Source organism: Scomber scombrus, chromosome 5 (genome assembly GCF_963691925.1).
Source record: "Scomber scombrus chromosome 5, fScoSco1.1, whole genome shotgun sequence".
NCBI classification, from domain to species: domain Eukaryota; kingdom Metazoa; phylum Chordata; class Actinopteri; order Scombriformes; family Scombridae; genus Scomber; species Scomber scombrus.
This window is the reverse complement of record NC_084974.1, coordinates 1,230,873-1,236,668: the sequence shown is the minus strand read 5'-3', so window position 1 is coordinate 1,236,668 and position 5,796 is coordinate 1,230,873. Positions and strand designations below refer to the sequence as shown.

The window sequence follows — 5,796 nt, the reverse complement described above, 5'->3', positions numbered from 1 at the left end:
CTCCAGCAGCACTGCCATGAAATTCATCTGCTAACCGGATGTGTCGAGTCAGCCACAACACACTGAAAGCTTCAGAATAAAATATACTGTACATACTACATCATATAAAGCTGGGTCAACAATGTATGAACGACCAGCAGAAGAAAGCAGTTACATTTATATATTAATATCATATGTAAGCCTATTCAGTCAGCAATCTACACTATAACACCTCAGTGCCCTAAAATGCCGTTTACAAGATTAAAAAGTAAGTATGTTTACGGAAGTCATATACAGTCAGCTACTGACAGGAGAATATTCATATTGACTTTGGTTTTATTGAACCTAGTGACCTTTGGGGGTGGTTTAATAATCTGAACTCTGAACACTTAATTATTGTAGTTTATTTCAGATTAATCCAGCATAGGAGCAACTAAATGTACATAGTACACTTTGAAAAGGTTATAAATACATAAATCCAAATGACAGTATTCTGGACACACACATCTCTACAACCTCATGTTGTTCATCCAACCATTTTTCAAACAAATGATTATTTAAAATTGTAGTGTACATCCTGATCTGGATTTTAGGAAAACATATATGACTGATATAACATGAGTACTTAGAATATTCTGGTTTGATGTAATGGTTCATCCATAAAAAAACATGGCATCCTGAAGTGTAAGCATAATAAAGGCCTAGCTATTAGAACAAAAGGATACTATGTATGTGATTATCTATATTGTCATAAAGTGTAAAAGTTCTCTTCAATGTAGAAATCAAAAGTTCGATAAATACAAACTTTCTGATGTTTGTTACATTGTTTTTCATGTTAACATATTTTACTATTATATTTTGAATGGCCATATGATCTTACTTCCTGTCTTATTTCTGCAGCTTGTTTTTCTGCAGCTCCAGGGGCCCCTGGTCCTTTAAAAGGCACAGCAGATGAATAAACAGTAGGGAGGCAGAATCACAGGTTTGGTACAGACTGCTATCTGGGAAAACTGACATGGATTTCAGTGTGAAGCTTGCTGCTGTCAGCTGCTGAAACTTTTCTGGTTATTATTGTGATTTAGCCAAACGGGTGAAAATCGGTTGCCTAATTGTAGTAATTACCAATCAGTTGTGGTACATGATAATCCTGCCAGGGTGGACAAAATAACAGGCAGGGACACCATACCAAAAAACCTCAAATGTGAAAACACCACATATATATGTGTTTATTGTTGACGTTGTGGTAGACTCAAGACAAGGGTCAGGCTTAAATGACAGAACATTGAGGACTTGCTTCACTTCATTGTTGACTCGAGAGTTCATCTGCCCTCAAATGAAGAGCTGTAACTACCAGCTACAGCAGTGTGATAAAACTGCAGCTCCAATCAAACAAAGCACTCCACTCATCATGTATTGCACTACCATACATTTGGAGAGACAGGAGACACATTACAAAAATAAAAGTCAAAATCAAAACAGCAGTGGCCAAGATACTAGAGAATATTAAAGTCTGCATTAACAACCTGATTTTGGTTTTAGATTTTAGTGGATAAGACAGATGGCAGATCATCTACTCCTGTCATTCCTAACACTGAACTCAATAAGGGTTCCACCTCTGTTCTCTGAATCTGTGCATATTCAATTCACAGTTTATACAACAGCTGCAGCCGCAGGTATGACAAAGAGCAGCATTTATATCAACCCAGCTTTTACACAAACCCAGACTGAGGGATTAACAAATGATGCATGGCAATTAATGACGAGACTGTGTCATTCACTGAAGAAGGAAGCCAGTTAGCTTTTTCTTTAGGAATAAATCCTGCTTCCTGTTCCTTTGTTGATGCATTTTTTTTTAAATCAGTTTTAGACTATGTGGCATCTTGTACAGGCATGCTTCAGGTGTGACTTTAAAGCTCCTTGATGCTGTTCATCATTCTGCACTCAGGTTCATTACTGGTGATGTTTATAACCTTCATCACTGCATCCTGTACAAAAAGGCTTGGTGGTCCTCTCTCTCTCAGATCTGTGATCTGCATATGTATATGTTTATTTACAAGACCCTTATGAGGGAGCTGCTTTCTGGACCATATTATAGTAGGACTAATTCCTGGCTCCATGTCCCTCGTGTTCATACAGAGCTTGACAGAATTGCTTTTGGCTCTTGGCACCATCCACCTGGAACACACTATAAAGCACTTTAAAAATGAATTCATTGGTAAATCTACAATCTCAAACCTTTAAACTTCTGTTTGTACCTGTTTTAATTGATTGTGTTGTTACTTTATTTATTCATTGTATTACATTACATTGTATACATTTGTTTAATTGATTCCCTACTTTCTTGATGTCATTGTGAATGAATGCTTCGCCCTCAATGATTTTCGAGATTAAATAAAAACAAATATACGACCCCCATTATGCCTAAGGCCCTCCAGAGACATTTTAACGTGTGTTGAAGGGTAATGACTCACTACAAAAGAAGTATTTTATTTGTTGCCACTAAACCATGAAGGGAAAGCATCTAATTTATGAACAGTATCTGAGATCAACTTTCTCTCAGCTACAGAATGTACTGTATGTCACATGAAGGTGACTACTCATCACTAGTATGAGTCAATATAACAGCCAGTGTGTGTGTTTGTAGTGTGTGTGTTGCTTTCAGCTTATTCATCTCTGTGTCTCTGGTCAGATTCATGTGGAGAAGGTAAAGAGAGGGCTTATCAGTGTTCATTGTTTGTGAACTTGACCCATTTCAGTGTATGTTAATGACTTCAACATGTTTTCTAAGCTGTTTCATTAGAAGAAAGAAGAGGAACAAAAAGGACAGCAGCTCCATTCAGCTACAACATGCCAGTGTCTTTTTTTAAACTACCACTAGGGGCACCAAAGTTTAAAGTCTGTGTAAAGTAAGAATAAATATGTGTTCTGAGTTTGACATACCACAGAAAAGTGTGTTGTTAACCACCCTGCCAAATATGAATGATTTAAAAAATTGCCAAATATATGAAATTAGGCTTCAAAGTTGTGTAAAAATCTGCCTCTGTCTCTTCTCCCAAACGCTGTGGGAGTGCCCGCCGAGTTCGCTGAAACCCCGCCCCCTACCAAGTGTCACCTGTCAATCAAAGTCACCACCTCTACCATAAAACATGGACGCTACGTTTGAGAGCTTTCTGCTGCTAGCTCACCTGCTAGCTCAGCGGCTAGCTCAGGTAACTGGCTAACTGTAGACTGTAGTAGTAGTAGTGTTAGATGTAGTAACAATAACTCGCCACTAGGCAGGTTAACCACTGAGGAGAGCGGACTCTCTGTCTTATATAGTAGGGGAGGGGCCAACGGTATGCGGAGCAGCCCTTTTTGCAGGCTCAGAAAATCAGGAAAAATGAGAGGGTGAGAAACAGTTTAAGGCTTTATCTCCACAATTCAGTACTGCATAGTTATCAGCCTTTTCACATGTTTTCTGTAACCATTTTCCAACATGTATAATATGTTTAGAAGTAAATCAATGAATTGACTTTACACGGACTTTAAGCTTTCAAGATTAAAAAAAAAAATTCATGGGGCTTATTGAAAGCCTCATAATATTCTACACCCTTTGTCTATGTGGCACACAACTCTCTCAGTAAAATAATGAATATTGCCACCAAAATAATAGCTACTAAGGCAAGACTTTTATAAAACTTATACTCTTTGAAAAACTGAAGACCCATTAGACCAGGCATGGCCAAACTATTCCTTAAAGGGTCATGTGCCTGCAGGTTTTTGTTCCAACCAATCAACAGTCTAAAGACTGAGATCAGTTGATTAAATGAGTAAAGCCTGGTGTGCTCCTGCTTGGTTGGAATGAAAACCTGCAGCCACATGAACCTTTGTGGAATAGTTTGGACACCTCTGCCTTCCTCCAGGATGTATCACAGGGCCGGCCCAAGGCATAAGTGAACTAAGCAGCTGCTTAGGGCCCCGTGACCACTAGGGGGCCCCCAAGAGCAATTAACTAAAAAGTAATTAATTGTTTTTTTCCATGTGTGAGTGATGATGATTCATATATTATCGAATGTACGTTCTTGTACAATAAAAACAACAACAATATTATGTTAACAGAGTGTAGTTTCCTACTGCCTCTCTGCTCGAAATGTCAGAGCTCCGCTAGTAACCTGTGCAGTGCATCCAACCGTGTAGTGCGCACTGAGCATCCAGGAGCTAGGAGCAGGTGAATAATGTCGCAAAAAAAGACCTACCCTTGAGGGGCAGAAAAAAGAAAAAGGAAGAAAGAGGAAGAAGAGGAAAAACGACAAGATAAAGGTATGTCTTGGTAATGTAACATTTGGTGTCAAGGAGAGTTTGAAAAGTTTCCTCAAATTAGGAAAGTCCCTAATTATTGTTGATATTTTGTTCCAACTACGTTAGCCTATAATAGCAACGTTTTTGTGTTTGTGTAATACTTTGAATAAGTTGATTCTCAGTTTTATTCTGGGTCCTTTGATAGCAAATGTTTATAACTAACGTTAATTACAAACTCGGTGACGTTTGCTAGCAGTATGGTTTTGCATTAATGAATTAACTTAGTTAACTTATAGTTTGAGGTATGTTGTTTGCAATTGTTTGCTGCAGAGCACAGTCATTTATGTGAGTAAATAAACATATTCCTTGTACATCAACTCCCTATTATGATCATACGTTATATGAAACTTCCTCAAGAGCACTGTTAAAGTATTTTGGAAGAGGCACTGACTCAGCCCAGGGGCAATCCACCTCCTCAGGAGCAGCCAAGGCTGATGAATCAGGTGATCAAAAACTGTCACCATATATATTTATTTTCTAGTCAAATGATCTCATTAAGATGTAATAATATAAGATATAATCATATGACAAGGGACATGTTTTTCATCTCAGGTCCATCTCTATCCTCTGCTCCATCCTCTGTGCCCACTGTCCTCTCTGCAACCTCAGCTGTACCTGGTAAGTTAACAACAAAACAGCCTTTATAATTGCTCAGTGTACTGCAGAATATTCTGAGATGAATAATTTTGTCCAAAAATATTAATTTAATTTCCCTATAGGTCCTTCATCTTTGGTCATCGAGACTGATGTTTCATCTACTTCTTCAGCGTCCAGTTTGCAGCAGGGATCAGCAGCTCCGCCAGTAGACCCAGCTGAGTGTCCCTCTTTCCTGTCAGACTACTTTATATTTTATTTATAAACCATTTGTGTTACGTTGTTTCAGGTGCCTCTGTTGATTTACATCATTATTTAAAAATGTGTCTGATATTTTTTAATTTAATTGTATTTAATACTGTCTGTTTTTGTACATTTGCTGTTGCAGTTTATTTAAAACAAAAAATAATAAAGCAGATTGTGTTTACAGTAAACTATTGGTTTATTTTGTTACTTTTAGTTGGCCTACATGACATTCTGTATCCCACTTAGTACTATATCACTTTGAATATTAAGTGTAAATCAACCCCAGGCTGCTCTTGTAGCTGAATTTTCTACCATTTCAGATTATAAACCATATATGGGTAAAACATGCCGGGCTGCTCTTTGAGGTTTTATGTATTGATTCTCTGTGTGGCCAGTAGGGGGAGTTGCTGACTTTGCCAAATATTAATTGAAAGATTTTTCAGTAAATTTGCAAATCTGGTGTCTGCTTCCATGGCATTAATCACTGTGGATTACAATCTAACTACAACAAAAAGTTCTCACATTTAGTTTTAAGAGTGTATTCGTAATATGTTTATAGTAGGTGTGTGAATGATCATTAATCATTATTATTGGCAGTAATAGGGGGCCCCAAAATCTAATTTTGCTTAGTGCCCCATG

At 37.7% G+C, this 5,796-nt stretch overlaps 1 long non-coding RNA gene across 1 annotated transcript; it reads left to right on the top strand.

Moving 5' to 3' along the window:
• Positions 1 to 4,673: 4,673 nt before the first annotated feature.
• On the top strand, positions 4,674 to 5,118 carry LOC133980955 (uncharacterized). Its single transcript, XR_009925195.1, has 3 exons — positions 4,674 to 4,760; positions 4,870 to 4,935; positions 5,037 to 5,118. It is a non-coding gene; the product is annotated as an uncharacterized LOC133980955 (long non-coding RNA).
• The last annotated feature ends 678 nt before the right edge of the window (positions 5,119 to 5,796 follow it).